This window comes from Chelonia mydas, chromosome 2, assembly GCF_015237465.2.
Source record: "Chelonia mydas isolate rCheMyd1 chromosome 2, rCheMyd1.pri.v2, whole genome shotgun sequence".
Lineage (NCBI taxonomy): Eukaryota > Metazoa > Chordata > Testudines > Cheloniidae > Chelonia > Chelonia mydas.
In genome coordinates this window covers 196,736,258-196,759,273 of record NC_057850.1, presented here as the reverse complement: position 1 = coordinate 196,759,273, position 23,016 = coordinate 196,736,258, and the positions used below count along the sequence as shown (strand labels likewise).

General features: G+C 37.0%; 1 protein-coding gene across 7 annotated transcripts in view; it reads right to left on the bottom strand.

Annotated features, from left to right (window-relative positions):
* TBC1D5 (TBC1 domain family member 5) overlaps window positions 1-23,016 on the bottom strand; it is a 472,491-nt gene that overhangs the window by 420,385 nt on the left and 29,090 nt on the right. For 6 of the 7 annotated variants that reach the window (XM_037890457.2, XM_043540976.1, XM_037890455.2 and 3 more), the window contains exon 2: window positions 15,523-15,584. The exons of the other annotated variant lie outside the window; for it this stretch is intronic. The gene's annotated coding sequence lies outside the window, so the exon portion shown is untranslated. The remainder of the gene's footprint in view (window positions 1-15,522; window positions 15,585-23,016) is intronic. 7 annotated transcript variants of the gene reach the window in all.

The following is a 23,016-nucleotide window of genomic DNA, read 5'->3' as shown; positions in this document are numbered from 1 at the left end:
TTTTAAAATTTCTCTACAAGAGCACCCAACTCTAAACTAGGTGTTTTGGCAGAAACAAAAAGCTTCGGCAACCAAAGAAAGATAAAAGGTAATAGCCAAAAGCCTAACTGGGTCAGAAGAGCTTCTTCCACATGCTGGAAATCACATAATTACCACATTCAGACAGGCAAACTCTTGATCACAAGAACCTTATTTTCTTATTCATGCCCCAATTTTCGTCTGCTAGTCAGGATTTATGGGTTGAAGTGGCAAAAAGGGTTACTGAGGAAGATCCTGCTGTATATGTTTTATTGTTACTAAGACACGAGGAAGAGAACTAAATCTTGATTGAGATTTTGAAAGGCTGTGCAGCAGACTATTTTTATTCTCATGTTTTCTTAGAAGTTTGTGAGGAAACAGAATCTTTTCCAAACATCCCTTTCTGCCACCTCAGCTTGTAAGTCCTTCTACCACAAAATAAAGACTGGGGAGGGGGGAGAGTGGGAAAAGTTCTTGTTACTCTTTTTTGCATATTTCACAACCTGCTTTTTTACTGTGTGCCCCTCTGATCCCCCCCCTGCAACTGGAAATCTCTCCTAAGTTAACTCAATTTCTTGAACATCATGTTGTTTTTACTCAAGATTCTGTTCTGGACAGATCTTACATATCACTCGTTAAGTATCCTTAAACTTAAATGTTTGTGCAAGTGTATCACCTTAAATTGCTTGGTTTCAGAGTAGCAGCCGTGTTAGTCTGTATTCGCAAAAAGAAAAGGAGACTAACACGGCTGCTACTCTGTAACCCAGGAACCTATCCTTGCAACAAAGCCCGTTGACAACTGTGCCCACATATCTATTCAGGGGACACCATCATAGGGCCTCATCACATCAGCCACACTATCAGAGGCTCGTTCACCTGCACATCTACCAATGTGATATATGCCATCATGTGCCAGCAATGCCCCTCTGCCATGTACATTGGTCAAACTGGACAGTCTCTACGTAAAAGAATAAATGGACACAAATCAGACGTCAAGAATTATAACTTTCAAAAACCAGTCGGCGAACACTTCAATCTCTTTGGTCACTCAATTACAGACCTAAAAGTTGCAATTCTTCAACAAAAAAAAACTTCAAAAACAGACTCCAACGAGAGACTGCTGAATTGGAATTAATTTGCTAACTGGATACAATTAATTTAGGCTTGAATAGAGACTGGGAGTGGATGGGTCATTACACAAAGTAAAACTATTTCCCCATGTTTATCTCCCCCCCTCCCCCCACTGTTCCTCAGACGTTCTTGTCAACTGCTGGAAATGGCTCACCTTGAATATCACTACAAAAGATCCCTCCCTCCCCTTCCCCCTCCCCCCCCCCCCCCGCGCTCTCCTGCTGGTAATAGCTCACCTTAAGTGATCACTCTCCTTACAGTGTGTATGGTAACACCCATTGTTTCATGTTCTCTATGTATATAAATCTCCCCACTGTATGCATCCGATGAAGTGAGCTGTAGCTCACAAAAGCTTATGCTCAAATAACTTTGTTAGTCTCTAAGGTGCCACAAGTACTCCTTTTCTTAAATTACTTGTTGATTTAGGTCACACAAATCTGTATTAAAGTCCTCTGCTTTCATCAAAACAACTAAAATTGTCATATGATCCATTTTTGTGTGTTTTGAATCTATGAACAGAGAAAAATGAAAGTACAGTAAGAGTAGAATACTGTACTTTGTTCCATGAAGATCAAATTAGCATCACAGGAAAGTAATTCTTTATATATATATATATATATATATATATATATATACACACACACACTTATATGTATAGAATGTTTAATTAATTTAACTAACGCATGAGTTCTCAATATGGGAGTCACAACCAGGTGTCAGGGGCCCATAATACTGTGTTAGAGGAAGGCAAGAGTCTAGCTAAATGAGATCATGGTATAGAAACCTTGGTCCAAGCATGGACAAGGTTGAGAACCACTGACTGTAGGACTAATGGGGGAGCATACAAGTAAAGCCTTATAATTTCATATTGTAAATTAACAAGTTACATTAAAGTCCTTGCAATCTTCGCAACATTTTTTATCTTAGAAAAATGCTGACATTATTAGAGAGTTACAGATAGAAGGTAGAGATGGAAAAGGCCTACAGTATAAGTCAAATACTCCATTCCTTCCAGTCTATGAAGAATTTTCCCTTCATATATTTTCTAGTGCATAATGAAATTCTTTCAAACTTAAGCTGTATTTTCTGAAAAGATCTGCAAAAGCAAAACTGAGCAGAATACAGAATTTAGAGGAAGATGACTTGCTGTTGCAAAGTACAGTAGAACCTCAGAGTTACGAACATCTCGGGAATGGATGTTGTTCGTAACTCTGACATGTTCATAATTCTAAACAAAATGTTATGGTTCTTTCAAAAGTTTACAGCTGAACACTGACTTAATGCAGCTTTGAAACTTCACTATGCAGAAGAAAAATACTACTTTTAACCACGTTAATTTAAATGAAACAAGCACAGACACAATTTCCTTACCGTGCAAGATCTTTTTTTAAAACTTTCCCTTTATATTTTTAGTAGTTCATGTTTAACAAAGTACTGTACTGTGTTTATTTTTATTTTTTATCTCTGCTGCTGCCTGACTGCATACTTCCTGGTTCCAAATGAGGTGTGTGGTTGACTGGTCAGTTCGTAACTCTGAGTTTCTATTGTAGTGCCAGAACTTTAATGATCACAAGTGGCCAACATTCTCTGACATTTTATATAACACCAGGAACACAGTGTCTTACAACATCATATTAGGTCACTGGTTAAGTATGAACTCAGAAGAACGACTACTATCTACTAGCTCTGCAACATGCATTTTTCTTGGATGCCTCCCATTCAAGTACTGACTAGACCAGTGATTCCCAAACTTTTACCCATGAGAGATGGTGATCTAAGCAGTGCTGGCTGATCACATTATGCTGGTTCTCCTCATTTTCAGCTGCTAAATCACATTAAAGACAGCAAAATATAGACTATACATTTTTCTAACATCACTCTTCCATGTAAGTAATTGTGAAATTGCCATAGCGATGTTATGTGATTGCAAATGGAAGGGGAGGCATACAAGATACTCTGTTAATGTGATCACTGAAAACTTGAGAACCCCCTCCTCAACTCAATGCTACTTAACATCTGACAATGAGATCACAGGGTAGTTTGGTTTTAGTAGAGGCATAACTCACCAATACATACGGAATTTCTACAACTTCAACTGGCAATGATGGGAAGGGAAAAAAAAAAAAATCTACATTAAACCCTCTGTGAACTGAGGAAAAACTAGATTTCCCAAAGTATGACATCTAAACTTCACTCTTGATTCATATATATTAAAGTGAGAAACTGTCATCTTGAGATGATTTACATTTGTGTAATATATTAATTGGAAATAAAAAAAATCTATTTAACTAAACATTAATATATTTCTTCACACTGTTTCTTGATCACAAAAAAAAAAACTTGTTCCTCATTTTATCTTTTGTTTCTGCATGCAAATGTCTTTACTCAATCCCATTCCTCCAGCAGCAGTTTTACCTTAATTTTTTTCATGTTAATAAAATTAACTCAGCTCAAGATCTTCCTCAGGCTATAAAGAGGCCAGACAGCATGGAATATTTTTAGTGTCACCTTGTTTCCCCCATAGTCCATAGCAGTTGGCATGTGCTTTTTTTTTTTTTTTTTTTTTTTGGCAAAGATATTCACAGTATCAATCCTTAAGATAAATATTACCCAGGAACTCATGAAAAAAAAAAAAAGCACTCTACAAGTTTTAAAAAAAAAAAAGATTGAGATAGAAAAAGGAAAAGTGAAGAGGCCTGACAAAACAGCTGTAGCATATAAGAGACATTAGCATAAGTGACTGCAGGGAAAATCAGCAATAGGCTTCAAAGAAATCTGGCTGGGGTCACTGAAGAGAAAACAGCAGCAGATGCTAGGCTGCCTGGTCCAGGTCACTGCAGGGAGAACAACAGCTGGCTGTGTGAGAGTCTTGCCTGGGATATATAGCTGGTGATTGAACTCCTGAGCTCTTTTTGTAAGACATGCTTGATAATCTTAGTGTGGGGAAGTAGTCAAATAATCAAAACTGGAATTTTTTGGTGTGGAGCTGTCAGGACATAGACCAATTTAACTTTGTAAAGTGTAGTCTCAATACCACTCAGTATATTCACTCATGCTTAAAGACAAACAAACAGACAGTGACTGCAAACTGAGAGTGGCTACATGGATTTATATTCTGGAATATCAGAAAAAATGTTCTGAAATGCTCTATCAAGATACCAATATTTTAACAACCTTAACAGTTTTAGAAGCAGTGCATTATACTGTTAGTGACTGTACCATCGTTATTCTAGTAACTGCTGTATATATTAAGAGTTTTCCATTTTTCCTCTATATGAGGGGTTAAAAGGGAAAAGGGAAGACATTCCTTTATCAAATCACCTATGACGACACCCATTTTTCTCATCAAGGTCAATCCTCCCCTTCCATCCTCAGGGACCCATGTTAAAGCCACCATAGTTTTAGCTGAGGAGAACTGGACAGGCTTCCCTTTTAGAAACCATCACACCAATGCAAAACTGATTGGGGGGGGGGGAGGCAATGAATGACAAGTCATTCCTATCTGTCCATCTAGATATTTATACAACCCACTAGCACAAGGATATCTGAACACCTTACAAGAGAGCCATAGCTCCTCCTAGAAAGCTGAGCATTTTGCTTCTGTTCAACTCCCTGTCAGCCCTGGGAGGCAGAAGAGAGGATGTTATAAAGCCTGAAGTTCTGGCAGACTGGCCCATTTGTCTCATGAATTTCCCATTTTTTAAAATAAACTTATTTTGAAAACTTAGAAGTGGCTGAACATAATATCAAAGACAAGTTTCTCTAGTCCCTATCTCTGGCCTGTGACATGCCATATGACCTCTGTCTCTCAGAGTTGGACAAGCAACCCAAATTATGCTTTTTCTCCGAATTATGTTTTTTCTCTTTATCCCTACTGCTATTGTTTACATTGTCTTTGGTTTTTAAATCCTTGTATTACTGGATTGACAGTTCTGCAGATATGACTTCTGTTTAGCAATATAATGGGTACAAAATAACAGCTTCAAGACAAGCTATTGTCCCTGTTGTAGATTATTTTTTTTAAACAGATTATCTCTAGAGTTGAGAAATAAATTCAGCCTCCACATCTATTTAGGTGTTAGTCTTTCTACTGAAACTGAACAGGCTGTCAGCTCTGGTGGAGTTTCAATAATATGAATGAATTAAGATGCCACTAAATAAGTGTGCATGAGTCACCAAGCTGCCATCACAAGGCAGAAACTTTCATTACTGACCAAAGCTGGATTCAAACAAGTTATCTAAAAATGAAGCTCTCCATTACTGTCCTATACATATAAGTCATGAAGTCCCCCAATCATATTGATGATTGTAACTCCTTTTCATGAAGGCATGCAATTCTAAACTATCACTACCTTCATTCATCAGATTATTGAACAGGATCCTTTAGAAGCAATGTACAACTTCACTTAACAGATTAGGTCCTTATTTAAAACTTCTGTATTCTAAAATAACTAACGTACAGTATATCCCCTCACAAGTGTTCTGAGACAGGAAGTAAAACCAAGGAACATTACATATAATTCATTCACCCTGTGGACAAAATCCTAAGAGTAATACTTTACATTTATAGATTACTATTAATAAAGGCAAGATTTTTCTAAAAGTTGTCCAAATACGTGGGTGTTCTGTTTGTTTGTTTGTTTCATTGACTTGAGGTCACTTATTTATTTCCTTCTAACTATGGTGGATGTTTATAAAAAAGAAGTTTAACAACTGGTCTTGTCATTTGAGTTAATTAAATATCTCAATGGTGGAAACAAAGAAACAAAACTTAAACAGTTGCTTTCGCTGTATAAAGTATTATATCTCTATAATTAGGGTCCTACCAAATTCACAGTCCATTTTGGTCAATTTCACAGTCACAGGATTTTAAAAATAGTAAATTTCATGATTTCAGCTATTTAAATCTGAGATTTCATGGTGCTGTAATTGCAGGGATCCTGACCCAAAAAGGAGATATGGGGGACTGCAAGGTTATTGTAGAGAGGGATAGCAATACTGCTACCCTTACTTCTGCGCTGCTGCAGGCAGCGGCACTGACTTCAGAGGCGGGTGGCCAGAGATCAGAGGCTGCTGGTCAGGAGACCAGCTCTGAAGGCAGAGATGCCGCCAGCAGCAGTAACGATGTCATAATATGGTATTGCCACCCTTACTTCTGCACTGCTGCCTGCAGAGCTGGGCCCTCAATCAGCAGCCGCCACTCTCCGGCCGCCCAGCTCTGAAGGCAGCAGTGCAGAAGTAAAGGTGCCAATACCATGGCACGGCACTGCCTTCAGAGCTGGGCACCTGGCCAACGGCCACTACTCTCCAGCCACCCAGCTCTGAAGGCAGCACAAAAGTAAAAGTGGGAATACCACGATCACCCCTAAAATAACCTTGTGACCCCCCGCAAGTCCCTTTTGGGTTAGGACCCCCAATTTGAGAAACTCTGATCTCCCCTGCGAAATTGGCATAATATAGGGTAAAAGCACACAAAAGACCATATTTCATGGGAAGAGACCAGATTTCATGGTCCGTGACATGTTTTTCATGGCCGTGAATTTGGTAGGGCCCTATCTATAATCATTAATAGTAAGGAGATAACATTAAACAGCATGCTCCTATAATGTACACTTAAGCACCTCTGTGAAACAACGAGCATCAAACCTTTCTGAACAATTTAAGTTTAGACATTATGTTCTTTGGGGCAGGGAAAGTCTTCCTCTGCATTTAGAAAGTAAGGTACACATTTTTAGTACTAAAGCAATTTAAATAGGAAATAATGCTTCCTTAAAGCCACATATATTTCAAATAGCTAATCTGCTCTAAAACAGAATTACTGAATATTAGACACCTTTTCAGCACATCAGAAAAGCCAAAAAACAATATAACTAAAGTAGCCTAATCTTAAAATACCAACAAGTTTGCTCCTGCTGAGGTCTAAGTTGAAAGTATATTAGGAGATACTTTACCCACAAAGCTTACATCATTCCTCCACTTTGCCCATGCATATCAACTCCACTCTGGTATTGAAATCTCCATGATCAAGAATTACCTGTTTTGTTATCTGAATCAACAAATCACATTAAATTCATACTATGGTTTGCATACAAAATTATGGTTTGCAATTTTCCTCAAATCTCATACATATGATTGACATAAATATGAAATAATGGGGCAATCACACCTTTTGTCTAGTTTGCTTTGAAAGTGCGGGTCAACTGAATATGGCCCATTTCTAAAACCCAAGATACATCTACCCCACAGACAACTATGAAATGGGAGGATGATAAAACCCTTTAATCTCCATGTTTTTGCTGACTACTTTCACAGCAACTAACAACGATGTTTCTAATGTTTGTTGATCCTCACAAAAGAGTGAGGAACATTAATCCAGCTACCACCATATGTCAAATGCATTAGCTGGCTAGAGTCTGGGATGAAGACAGCATTTTGAAAGTGGTGGGTGTTTGCTAAATATATGATTGCAAGGGAACATTCATCAACTTTCATATGATTAGTCACGTCTTAAGCTAAGCACATGCCTAAGTGTTTGCAGGATGGAGCACATATTTAGAGGCAGGACGTTCCAGTAGATAGAGCACTAGCCTTGGGCTTGAGAGACCTGGGTTCAGTTTCCTGCTCTGCCCCAGACTTCCTGTGTGACCTTCAAGTCACTGAACCTCTCTATGCCTCAGTTCTCCACCTGTGAAATAGGTGTTTAATGATTGTGAAGCACTCATATACTATGGTGATGGGGACCATACAAGTACCTTAGAAAGATAGACAGACAAGATTAGAGCCTGAGCTTCAAGGAGACAGGGGTGCCCAAGACGACATTGACACATTCACTGAGCTTCTTGCCCCCGATATTTGAGGGGCTGCTTCCTATGGGCATTCAAAAGTACATTAGTGTTCTTGTGGAGTTTAGCCTAGCAAAAGCTTACAGAATTTATTTTTTTTCCCAAGAAAAATCATTCTGAGAAGTACCACGACTATATTTAGTAGAAATTAAGGTTGCCTGATTAAATGCTTGAAATCAGTAAATTATAAAGTTAAAGTTGCACATGCAGTCTTAAATATGTCCCCTTGCAAGTATGTTTCAGAATATTCTCTTTTATTTACACAATTAGGTATTTCTCAAATTCTGTAATATACATTTTTCTACAACTAGACATACCCATGCCGCATCAAAGTTCTGTATACTATTCTGTATATGTTAGACAAACAGTCCATTAAGTCATATACAGAAAGTAAAATACAATAGTAAATCAATTTTACACAACGTACACTATATTAAGAATAACGAAGTAATAATGGAAACTTTCAGGCATATACAGAACACCTAAGTGTGAAGTTAAGTCAGTTTTATAGTTAGCTGCTTCATCTCCCAGTTACACTTTGTGATGTACTGGGGCTATGTCTGCACAACTTATGAATTCTGATTGATACTGTGAAGTTGTATTATGAAAAAATGCCTATATGTACGTGGATCAACTATTGCTGATAGATCCTGTAGCAAGTACACCCCAGACAGATACAAAGGAAATACTTAAGTTAATGATGGTGATTAGACCTCTAAAATAAAAAAAACACAGGAAAAGGGTGATTTTCTCCAATCCATGAGGCAGATTCCGCTCACCATGTAACTGCATGAGGCAGGGGACACCTTTCCTGCCTGCCTTCCTGGACCCAGATGGTTCCCCCAGGACTCAAAATGGAAGGGTGAGCTAGAAAGTTAGGGATATTGCGCTTTCAGATTTATTATTTAATGATCTATAATCGCCTGTGGTTTACATGATTAAGTATAAAAAGGTATAAAGGTGTAGACTGTGCAAAATGTATGCATGTCAACTGTTTCACAACTACTGCATGCCTCAGAGAGCTAAACTGTAATCCAAAAACTTTGCATCTTTGGGGTGAAGCTCTGGGACAGGGGTGGTATAAGTTACTGGGTTATTTCAGGGGTCAGCACAGGTCCTGGGGCCTAGGACAGCTGGGCTGGGGAGCCCCATTTCCAAGAGGGATAGCAGAGTCAGTGCCCAGGAAATGTGACGGAGAGACCAAGGGAGGAACAATTGCTGCAGCTTGTTGAGGCTCCAAAAGCTTAGCACTGCCCAGGGAAACCAGAACAGAGAACTTGGATTCCCCACATAGCAGTCCTACTGGGTGACCAGGAGGGGGCGCTTTTTAGAGTTTGTGACACCTCTGGAAAGCTCTCTCAGTGACTGAAAATACACTGTATAGTATGTGGCTATGTAAAAGACCAATTCTACACTGCAAACATTTGCTACCATGACTGTCTCTGTCCAACCTAGCTATACTAGCAAAAACCCTTAGTGTCGATCCAGTTGTTCCAGCAGAACTGCACTTTTGCTGGTATAGTTTATTTCGTTCAGGGGGCTGGAATAAGCTGTGCTGGCAAAAGAGTAGTTTTACTGATATATTCTGCATCCACACCGCTAAAGCTATATCAGCAAATCACTCCTAGCAGAGACTTGGCCTGAATCATTAAAAACATACTTGAGAGAGAAAAGAGAAATCTATCGTAGAAGTGTTCTGAGTTTGTGGTTCTCGAACTATGGTCTATGTACCACCAATTGCTGGTCTGCAGAGAGCTGGCTGGTCATCTCCATCTGCTGCTGGCTCCGCCTTACTTCCTAAAGCTAAACTGCATTAATAAACCAGGAGTACATTAAATACTTCCCTATGATCACTTTTAAATGCAAGCACAGTTGCTATAGTTTTCACAGGGGTGATATTTGGTTGCTAATTGAATAGGAGATGTTTACTTCTCGTGGAGGCACTGACATACCATGGTGATGGATCTTATAAAAACCTAGAGATAGAGGTGTTCCACACACTCATTGAAGGAAGGGGAGGCATTCTAAAACTATGTATTTATCATGTTGCCTACACTAGGAAAGAGTCTGAGAACCCTTGCTCCCTGTCAAAAATATAAGACAATGAAAATAGTATAATAATAAAATGCTACGTGTAGAATGCTATTGATAAAGCTGCATAATATTACATGATCACGTAATCACAGATTATTGAAATGTATTCACCCAAACAGATTATGCAACCTTAATTTTGTGATGCATTATTTGAGTGCTTAATGACTGTATAATATACATATATATTACACAAGTGTACACACAAATATATTCGTGTTGAGGAAAGTATTATACTTCAATAGTACAAGAAGATTTATCCCTAGTGTTGCTCACAAATGCTCATCACAGTCTCAGTACAGGTTGTTCAAAAGCACAAGCCTGCTGCTAGCCCTATGCCCACGAGTTCCTATCATTATACTGCCTTCTCATGCCTACGCTATTTCCTCTTGACTTCACATGTTTCCACAACTCTGTCTTCCCCTGGGACTCTGAGTTCAATTAAGAACAACTGTTTACTCCTCTTTGACCACAACACAGAGTGTGATCTTAGGTTTGGTACAACAATTTCTCTGGAGGAAATATTCCCCCCCCCGCAAGATAATTTTCTTTTCCTGGTCAATGCAGCAAAGATTTATTGTGGAATTTTCTTCTTTTTTTTTTTTTAAAAAAAAATCAATATTCTATGTGCCTCTGGGCATTTTAACTTAAAACAGTAGACACTCTGTGGTCTTCACCTTCTTTGAACCCAATATTTTTTCTTTAAGATGTTTGCAATTTTTCTTTAAAATGTCATGCTGCCATCACTGTCAGTTCTGACCAGTCTCACACTGCAGATTGAAAAAATATGCTGTAGAGTCTCTTTTCTAGTAAGTGAGGTAAAACTATCAGTTTCATTAACCTTCATTTTACCTAATCCAATACATGTATTTTCACTGCCAATACTTTACTCTAAGATATTTATTATTATTTCTCTAGTAATTCTTTGAGCATACTCTTTTAAACAGATAGATAAATTGTAAAGACAGAATCACCAGTCTCCTCTCAAACCTATATTCTGGTATGTGTACACTGAAAAAAATATTTCAGCTCAGGTTAGCTAATTTGGGTTAAAATAGCAGTGAAGACATGACAACTGGGTTTTTAACTCACCTTAGCAGCTCAAGTTGAAACCTATAACCCTAGATTCTAACACAACTGAGAAGCAAAGCTGCCATGTCTTCACTACTATTTTCACCTGGGTTAGCTAACCCAACTTAAGAACACACCTCTTTTTGCACTGTAGACGTACCGTGTCATTAGGATGACACAGACAAGCCTCATGGGGGCAAGAGAAAACACTGCCTGAAACCAAGCACATTGTGCTGTTTCATCCGTGAAACAGTAATAGGTTCAGTTTCAAAAGCAAACACTGTTGCCTGATGTCACATCTGCATGTTTTACACAACAGAGGTAAATCTTAGCATAAAAATCTTTAAGCTATCATTATCTAAGTAGTTCATCTAACATTGTGGAGAGAAAAAGCCATGATATATACTGTGCACACGTTTTTATCCATGAATATATAAAGAAAAGGAAAAAAACTTTGCAGACAACTGGCTGGTCATCTGCTGCTGGCTTCTCCTTATTTCCTAAAACTAAACTGCATTAATAAGACAGAAGTACATTAATACTTCCCTACTATCACTTTTAAATGCAAGCACAATTGCTGTAGTTTTCACAGGGGTGTTATTTGATTAAAATTACAGGAGAGTGTAGTTGTAGCCATGTGGGTCCCAGGCTATTAGAGTGACAAGGTGGGTGAGATCATCTCTTTTATTGGACAAACTCTGAGATTACCTCACCCACCTTGTCTCTTTAACTGAACGGGAGATATTTACTTCTCTCGGTGCCTCCATGGTACCATGGTGATGGAGGACATTATAAAATCCTAGATGGAGGTGTTCCACAGACTCCATAGGAACAGCAAAGGGGGGTGAAGGGGGAGGAGACAAAATAAGACAAATGCTAAATACTGAAATATTAATTAAACACAATAGGGAGACTATATGATTCAGAGGGATTTATTAAGAGGATGCAAATCCTTTCATCCATAGGTCAGGGGTTCAAACAGGATCCAATCTGACTTCTATGGAGTCATACTATTCAGATCAGTAGTACCCCTAAAGTCAGGCCACAAAACCTCTATCCCATGGATGGTCAGTAGCTTATGTGAAGTGCATTAGTAGTTTCACTTCATTTCCTGATTAGCTTTTGTGATGTGGACACTTGGTTTTGTTATTTTTAGCATCTTGGTTGGCAATTTCAGCACAAAGCCAAGAACAGAATAGCCCTAAGAAATGAACTATCCTCTCACCCTTAGTGATAGGAACCCTTTAAGTTGGGGCTGAAAAACAGCGGTCAGCGTGGAGTGGTTTGAATTTCCTGCTCCTAAATAGCAGACTTCAGTTACCAGGACAGTGAGTCTAGCACTTTACAAGAAGATAAAATTCACCTACAAAACTGTAAAAAAAAAAAAAAATTTTTTTTAAATCAGCATTTTTCCACTTGAACTGTAAGAGGAAAGCCATTTTTATAGTCAGACCACGTTAATACAAACATCAGTTTGCACACATGGACACAAACAATTCTCTTTCTGGAATATGAAATTATGCTTTTAACTAAATTTATATAAGTTAAAAAATATATTAAAGCAGAAATATTATTTATTGATACTGTATAATTTTATCCAGAATTTAACTTACTTTAGAATAGTGTAGTAGCACTTAAGGCAACATGCAAAAGTTCCATGCTTAAGTTCTGAACTATGAACAAAATAATACACAAGCCACAAAAAACATTTCAGGGCAACTGAATCAGTGCTTTCCTTTTCTCTTTAAAAATATGGTAGTGTAGGGACCAAATTCATGTTGTGTGCTATCCAGGAAAAGGATTAGGTGTGAAAGAAATCTCTTGTTTAATGTGACCTTTGGCTGTACTTTCACTTGTCATAATTACAAAGTAGCTACTCTCGGTGCCAACACATACGCTTCATTATATTACCCCTATAACTATAGTAATGCATATTTCAGGAAATGTTTCATACTATGCAAAACTGGAGGCAGAATACACTGACAGCACTTTACCTGCTGTTATCTGTAACAATGCATAATAGGCCTTATTGAACAAGAAGATTTCACGTATGCAGGAAAATAAGAGTAACTGTACAAAATTTCATAAAACATGCCATGTAATTTTAATATACATTCAGGAACTTCCATGGAGTTTTCAGCTTTAACCAAAATATTTATATAAAGAGAAAACTCAAAAATTTCAAAATAAAATTCTTCCCCAAATAGTGAAAATATTTGGGGTTTTATGCTAGTATTAAAAGTTGCAATATACCTGACCTCTCTAAACATGTGAAAAAAATATTTCTGGAAGGCAAAAGAATCCAAGAGATATGCCACTTCTGCATGTTTTACACGCAGTGGTAACTCTTAGAATAAAAATCTTTAGCTATCATTTAAAGCTGTTCATGTAATATTGTGAAGAGAAAAAGCCATTGATACATACTGTACACACGTTTTTATCCATGTATATAAATCAAAGGAAACAGCTTCCTTTAAGGCAAGCATATGAAGATACTAAAGCAAGATACCAATTAAATATTCATACATTCAATATTTCAAAATAAGGAATTTGGATATACACATGCATAATTTAAATTCTATAGTGAAACCTGTCTACAGAGGCCATTTCTACTGTATTTCAACAGCATCCTAACTTGAAATGTACAATGCAGCCTTTCCATGCTGTGTTAAAACTTTAAAGTATATAGTAATTCATCTCAAGCACTAAACACAGAATAAAGGCCATGTTATGCACACGGCACTTTTCTACGGGAAGTACTGCTTTGCCTTGTTCATTAAACTCCCTTCAGTGCTATGCAATAAGGCCCTAATCACTACACTTTCCTATAAGGTAGGAAGGTAAAGTATGCGTTCCCACAGCGTATCAGGTAGAGTCAGATTAGAGAAGCAATTTACTTATTTGATCCAGAAGTTAAATAGATAACTTTAGATACAAGGTTGATAGCTTCTCAAATCACAGCAGCCGTAAGTTAATGAGACGTATTCAGAACTCAGATATTTGTACACAACTCCCGGAAGCTGATGCTCATATATGAAGCAAGAATTTAGCCCTTAATTTTGGTTTTACACATTATGTCAACCCTTCGTTGAGTAAAAACCCAGATTTAAGAGAATTGCCTACAGAAAGCACCACCAAAAGGTGGTCATGATATTTGGTACACTAAGAATGGTTCTTTGTGAATTATATAAAATAGTGGCTAACAGTTATTTACCTATGGGAATACACAAATGCTAAATTTGGGGAATTTATAAATTCCCCATTCATATAAAAAAATCTGCAGCCAAGAATTTTAAACACATCTTACATACTGGTCCACTTCCTCCTCCTAGTTATGTGTAAATATTAATCTTATATATACACATCTGTACATATCATATGTTTAAAATGGTCTCAGTAGGACTGATTCTCCCCTTGAGAAGAGTTCTTGTGATTTTAATCCCGTTATTTTCTTAACAGAAGTTGTTAAATAAGTTATTTTTGCTATCAAGAGGCTTCATCAAAAAAGCACCAATTTCTTTTTTTGACTAAAAATGCTGGGATCAATTTCAACAACTCTAAGAACGATAATTAATAGCTGTATAAGAAACAACCCTATTTTTACACATTTTTAATCTTTGCTCCTGAAGGTCATTCATTTCATGTTTATATTTCTAGGAATAAGCAGAGTAAAAACTCATACAGGTAAACAGTAGTGTTAAGAAAAATAGAACTATACACCATTTGTCTCTATATGGTAAATTACTTCATATGAAAAACATCTATGGATCTTGCAATGACTATACTTTTCCCTTGGAGCTAATACTTTAATTTTCAAGAACCAAGTAAGAAAAAAAATCAAAACTAGTCAGTAACAATGCAGCGTCGAAAAGCAATAAACTCAAAATTAAGTTATAAATAATTTAAAGCATGTCATGAAGATGTATTAATAATTCATCAGATAAATAATTTACTAAATAATCAAATAAATAAATAATGAAATACATAAATAAATCAGCAAATAAATAATTCTGCAAAATAACCTAAACAATAAGTCACTAAAACAAATGACAAACCTGCAAAACTACAATAATTTTCTAAATTCTGATAGTTTTAAATAAACAAATGTATATAAACTAGATCAATCTTTGTTGGATAGAGAAATATTTTTCACTGCTATTGGTAAATTCCTGATTACACTGTATAAGGATACAATTCAGATTTTACAAGAAGGCAGTTTTTTCCTTATAAATTATTAACACGATTCCTACAATTCCTGCTCTGTATTTTACATGCAATCCTTTTATGTAGCTCATTTTTTCCAAATATAAATGGACAGCCTCTTTATAACACTCTTAATTCTTAATTTTCTTTTCAGTGCAGTACTTACAATAGTACTATAGCCTTCTTGGTGGTTCTCTCACTATCTTCTCCAAACCTTTAGAAGTTGTGCTGCAGGGGGAAAATAAGTACAATAACCTTAATTATTACAGATGGTATCTCATTCATTAGTGGATGACAACATTTTATTTGAAAGCACAAGAAAAGCTGTTTTATAATTCTAAAAAGCAACTTAATGTGAAACCACCATTGCTGTTTGCAGACTACCTAAAGTTTTTAGAAGTCTTTGGTGGAATGAGTTCAAGCAAACTGAGGCCTGTTTCTTGTATTTAAACTGACATGCAATCTGTGCAAACTGGCACTAATTCAGATGTGAAGACAAAACGTGAGAAGGACAAATGTTTGGCTGACATCTAATGCTCTGGATTTTGGAAGCACATAACCCTTCAAAGAATACAAGACCACTTAATTTCCACTATCTAAGTTCCTTCACAGTGTAATTAGAACACTGCACTTCAAATCCAACAGTGATACCAAGAAGGGTCAAGAAACTACTGCCCTCATAAATCAGCCTTTATTCCGCATTTATTTTAATACACTATATTGACACACACTGTAGTTTGCTTCAAAAAGTGGTATTGTGTAAATAGTCTTTTAAAGGAACATGCCAGAAACGTTATGCATGCATTGACTTTACCTGTAGTCTCCAAACTCAGACTTCGTAACACACCTTATAAGCAATGTCACGTACAAGTATTTTTGGACTCTGTACAAGTCTGTGAAATTGTAGATGTTATGTACAAAAATTACAGTATGTCACTAAACAAATTTCACATACTCGTGAATTTTGCTATTCAAGCCAAAGGAAACAGGTAAGCAGAACTATTTTCCTCTACAGATAAGATTTTAAACTGCATTGGTTTGTGTGTATTTCTGCATTCAAAGTACAAAGAAAAATTCATTCCTAAAAGAACTTACAGACACGTTATATTTAACAAGTCTCAAATTCTCTTTAGAGATTATAATAAGGAAACACTTGCTTAATCATAAATTTTATATTTATCTTGGCTAAACATCCTCCTTTGGATAGACTGCCATGTTTTGTCAAGAAAAATCAACACAGTGGAAACAGAGTACTTGTTCTGTTATGTGGTCATTCAAAAGAGTTTGTAGAAGTAATGTAAATGTGCACCAGCACTGCTGATAATTTCACGCTCTCATACTCTCATTTCAATTTGCTTTAAAAAGGACTATTCCTCCTGGCTAAATATAGTCATCCTGAAAAAGCACACCTCTCCTCTGAGCTAACATTACAAACCCTAAAACACAGCAGTGCAGAGGCTTCTATTTTAAGGTATCTGAAATGCACCTGTCTCAGGATATAATCTTCTAAATTGGGGATAAATGAGATGTACCTAAAGAAGATATTTTTCTCCTGGTACTGATGCATTATGTGAATAAGAAATAAACTTTCTTTCTTTAGTAATGTTCCTCTCCTTCAAACTACACAGCATGAATTCTTCATAGATGAAAGGATTTAGAGTTTCCTGGGATATACATTAGACCACGCTTGATCCTGAGCCTCTAGAATCAGAGTTTCTACACTGTACCATTAAGCTACAGGACTTCATTTACTATTTGTAAGTTTGTGTCGCAATGTGATATTCACTAATGAATTACAGTAGAGTTAAGAACATAATTATACCCACCAATATGTTTTATAAAAGTATGCGTCAAGGTAAGCGGCTAGGTTTTTGGTAACTGTGCTTTGTTCTTAATTACTTTAAAGCTTAATTTGAACCATAAGGGGTCCCAGGATTGACCTACTAATGTTTCTTCCTGTTTTTGCAAGGTAGAGGCTCACTTCCCCTGCTCAGAAACATTGGGGGAACCTAAGCTAGCAGAGATTGCAGCTATTTTAAAGACCAGCAGCTCTAAGAGAGCCTGGGAAGGATCGAGGGGGATAACCGATTCTGTCATCTTCAAAAGGATTCGGGACAGCATTAGGAAAACCTAGGAAGAAACGTCCTACACTCCACTCCCATACACACAGCATATGGTAGAAAGACTGTAGGGAGGATTGGCAAGGAGCACCCCTACCAGCCCATAGGATAGCCACTTTGGGAGGCAGGTTGAGAAGCACCTATGTGCACACCCCACAAAATCTGGGGAGCACCTGGGATGGAGAGAAACACCACTTTCTCTTACCAAAAGTGAGGCGAGCTGGCAGGTCGGTAGGAGGCGATGGGACAAGGGAAGCAATGCAGAAATAGCCAGTCCAAAGGCCCATCTAGCCAGTATCCTGTTTTCTCATAGCGGCTGGCACCAGATGCTTCAGAGGAAGTGAACACAATAGGGCAATTTATAGATACATTCCCTTTCATCCACTCCCAGCTTCTGGCAGTCAGAGGCTTAGGGATACCCCTGGCATGGGGCTACGTCCCTGATCATCTTGGCTACTAGCCATTGATGAAACTATCCTCCATAAACTTATCTCATTCGTTTCTGAACTCCTTATACTTTGGTCTTCACAACATCCCCTGGCAACGAGTTCCACAGATGACGCTGCGTTATGTGAAAAAGTACTTCCTTATATTTGTTTTAAACCTGCTGCCTATTCATTTCGTTGGGAGACCCCAGTTCAAATATTATGTATGGGGGTAAATGACACTTGCTTATTCACTTTCTCCATACCATTCGTGATTTTATAGACCTCTATAATATCCCCTCCGAGCCATCATTTTTCCAAGCTGAACAGTCCCAGTCTTTTTAAATCTCTCCTCCTATGGAAACTGTTCCACATCCCTAACAATTTTTGTTGCCCTTCTCTGTACTTTTTCATATTCTAATATATCTTTTTTGAGATGGGGTGACCAGAACTGCACACAGTATTCAAGGTGTGGGTGTACAATGGATTTATATAGTGGTATTATATTTTCTGTCTTCTTATCTGCCCCTTTCCTAATTGGTTCCTAACATTCTATTAGTTTCTTGAATGCTACTGCACATTGAGCAGATGTTTTCAGAGAACTATCCACAAAGACACTAAGATCTCATTCTTGAGTGGTACCACCTAATTTAGACGCCCATCATTTTGTATGTATAGTTGGGATTATGTTTTCCAATATACATTAATTTGCATTTATCAATATTTAATATGATTTGCCATTTTCTTTCCCAACCGTCCAGTTTTCTGAGATCCCTTTGACATGTACAGGGCTCTGTATCTGGAGTACGTTCAGTACAGATAGCATGTTTAGAGATTTTAACAGCAAGTCTAATGAGTTCCACTGAGGACGTACAGATTATGATTTTCAAAGGTTTATATCCTTAGCCAAGACTCAATGGATTTTCATGGAGATTACAAAGCACCTGTCTCTGAATCCATCACCACACGCCTCTGCCTAATTTCAAGTTCCTGCTTCAAATCATAAAGCTGCTACAGCTCGTCAAAGAAATAGTTGGAAATTTTTTAACACTGGCAAAACTACTAATTTTTTCCTAATATCATTCTCTGAAATGGCTGAACAATTTCTGTTGAAAAAACTTTCCAAACAAATTCAGCATGAGGCAGAGAGCAACCATAAAATTTCACCCTGAATGGTTACTGTTTGGCAAAGTTAGAAGCGACTGAACACAAGAGTTTATAATGCACAGTAGAGATTGCCTAAAACTTTCCATGGAGATAACATCTACAATAGCACTATCAATTGCTTTGGATGAAGATGCTATGTTTCCTCAGTTTGTAGGCACTAACCAGAGTCCCAAAAGCACTTGCTTCTTTCACTTGATACCTCTGATGGAGTAAACAGCGTCCCAGAGGATAGAGGTGGGAATTAAGAAAAGTATATAATTTTAAAATTAGGACCGAGAGGGGAAAGCTTCTTAAATGAAAAAAACAAAAATATGTGACCTTGGGGGAAGAGATATATACATACATATCAATCTCACCAAACTGTATGCAAAGAAAGCTTCTGATCATTTAATATTCACACAGGTTCCAAGATTTCAGTTTCTATGAGGTTATGTGAAATATTTTGTATCTAAATATCAAAGTAATTTTGACTTCAGTGGGTCATTCTATTTAGGAACTTTAATGCTGTGTATTACATTGAAGACTTTCACGGGAATGGTCTGTTTTTCAATTGTTTTCTCTAACTACCACACTTTTAATATATTAATGAATTTTTTTCTGTTTTGTTCAAGATCCTCCTCTTTATATTTCATCTTCGTACTTCAAAGACTATAGTGTTTACTGTATTATAATTTAGTACTAGACTAGACTATATGACTAGAATGCATACATATATCTCCATTATTCTTCTTAGTGATTTTGATTTTTCAAATTTTAAAATAGCAGGGGAAGGGTTATTACTGAAGCTTAACTAAAGGTTTTAAAAATAATCCAGCATATCAAATAGTTATAGAATTACTTTCAGTATGTTCTAGGAAAAGACTTCTTGGACGTTTGGAGACTAAAGGCTGGTCTATGGCGAAAATTTACATCAGCGTAGTGATGTCTCTCAGGAATGTGAAAAATCTACACCAAGAGATGTAGCTACACAGACCTAACCCTTGATGTATGTACACAGTGCTAGGTCAATGGAAAATTTCTTCTGTTGAGCTAGCTACCACCTCTTGGGGAGATGGATTAACTACAGTCACAGGAAAACCAGTCCTGCCTTTGTAGCGAGTGTTGACATTTAAAAAGCTACAGTGGCATAGCAGCAGCATTGCCACTATAGCATTTTAAGTATATATAGTGGTATTTTATTTATATAGAGAGAGAGTTTTCAGCCACCATCTTTTTATGACTCATCATTTTAGGCCAATCGTAGCTAAGTGCCTCTTTTGGAAGGCCAAACTTTTCCATGACACATATGGTGGATATTTTACCTTGATATGCATATTTTTTATATAAAATAAATCCTAAAGTATTAAGATGGGATACAATTTATATAGTCCTCTCCACACTGTCTCCTAAAAAGTAGTAATGCAGAATGTTTTACCTTATTAGACAATACATTATTGAATCAACTGCTATTAATACAACATGCAGTTCACTGGGCTGTAGATATCTAGCAGCCAGGTTTCCTAATAGGTGATTCCTAGAAAAAAAAAACTGACTGATCACTAGCAAAGGTTTATCTCATATTCCCACATGTACAGCATGCCACATTAAATATATGCAAATTAACCTTTCTCCTCTAGTTTTTTTAATCTGACAACTCACATGACCTGAAGCCATGGTTAACAATTACAATTATTTGACTTTCATATTTATATAATCAGTCATCTTATATGCATGTTAATCAATTTCAACAGATACTCTTGTATTTTTATGATCAACATTAAGCCTATATTTTACTAATCCCTTTTTTTTTTAAAAAACAATATCCCTTACACTATTCTATCAATTTCCACTATGCACCCTTTTCTAGTATCTGCCTACAAGATGGTCATCGTTACAGCTGGTCATATTAAATTGTCTGAAATATGACCAGGCAAATATTTTTATTACAAACTGTATCCTACAATAAGATCCTCATTTTGATGGTAAAGTCTATTTTACTATCAGAGATATTTCTCTTTACACAGTTTATACAGATAAAATTACTATGTTATTTAAACATTCATTCATTAAAACAGAAGTGATGAAAAACATTAATGCTGATTAAGTAAATAGAGAATAAGCAAAGGATGATTTTATGGTTATTTGCTGGTCAGATTTTAATATTTAAGGTTCTTTTCACTGTTGAAATATGATAACCAAGAGAACATTCCTCTGAAAGAATCTAAATTATGAGCCTCAGATATGATTCTAATCAACTCCCAAAATCCCATCCAGGAGAGCATATGGCTCTATTATTAGGATGCCTATTTCTAAAGGAAAACACTGTCTAGGAGAAAGGTGGTTTAAGACCAAAGCATTCCAACTGTCACCTCCACAAAGAGGTAATTTTGAGATAGCGTTTTATTTTAATGACCAAAGTAAGATGCTTTCTAATTACCTGTGTATTTATAATTTGCCCATCATTGTAGCACCAAATGCAATGTTAAGAATTGCACAGAACTTCCCCATGAATTATCCAATCATCCACTATTCTTTGATTACACAATTTTACTTAGTGTATGTTTTAAAATCATCATTATCCCCAAGATGTGATGCCAGGTTCTTCTTCCAGACACAAGTCATCCACAAAAAAAAAAAAGTAGGTCTCATCTTGTTCTCAAAAAGATCAGGCTTGGTCTCATTCCACAGGCAAGGGTTCTCCTCATTTAGGCCTTATCAACAGTTCACAGGAAGATATGCTGTGCGAGTTGCAAAGCAAGAATTGTCCATTTCCCCAACTAATGAAATTGCTGGCACTGATGAGAATATTTCATAATCTATGGAAAATGTTGATGGACTTATGGGTCCTTTGTTCATCTTTTAGCACATCAAAGAGTAACATCAGGATCTGCTTTCATTTACAGAAGAGATGAAAGATGTTTTACAATTATAGCTAATGACAAAGAGAAGGATGGAATGAGCCCATAAGGTGTAGGATGTGTGTATGGTCATCAGATACATTAAGTTGCACAAGGCACATATAGGTTCGTAGCTCATCGAAGGTAAGTTTGCACAAAGTAAGTAGAATGTCTGCAGTTCTTCAAATTTCATTAATACAAAATAACCTATATCAAAGTCTGATTATAAAATAGTTTCCATTTTAATCAGAAAGTAAGCATCAAGTTAAGGCTTTAAGGAATAATCTATAAAAACCTCAAGTATAATAAATGATCAGAACTAGAAAGTAGTAATTTCTGCAGAAAACAACAGGTAAGATAGCCGACGCACTGACATGGCTATCTAATATATTCTTATAAAAAGCAACAGTTTTCATTCCTGAAGATGCCTCATGTTTTAAAAAAAAAAAAAAACTGAGAAAAGGGTGATTTTAGAAATTATAGACATATTTAATCACACTTTAGCTCTGGGAGAAAACGGATTGGAAATGTAATGAACACTTTGATAAATATAAACTGATTGTGTCAAACCAGCCCTGCTTCTGTAAAGGTAAATTACTTGAACTTCTTAGTATTAATTGAAAGTGGTAATAAGCTAAAGCTGCAGTTCTCAAACTGTGGGTCAGGACCCCAAAGTGGGTTGGGACCCCATTTTAATGGGGTCGCCAGGGCTGGCTTAGACTTGCTGGGGCCCGGGTCCAAAGCCGAAGCCCGAGCCATACCACCCAGGGCCAAAACCCAAGTCCCGCCGTCCTGGGTGGCAGGGCTCAGGTTATAGGCCTCCTGCCTGGGGCAGTGGGGCTCAGGCTTTGGCCCCACCACCCACAGCATAGGGGCTTAGGAGGACTCAGGCTTCAGTCCCCCCTACTGGGGTCATGGAGTAATTTGTGTTGTCAGAAAGGGGTTGCGGTGCAATGAAGTTTGAGAAACCTTGAGCTAATGGATAAGGAGAAGATTGAAGACAACGTACTTGGATTATCAAAATTTTGCCATGTCCTTGAGCTGAGATTAAAGAAAATAACCACAGAGCAAG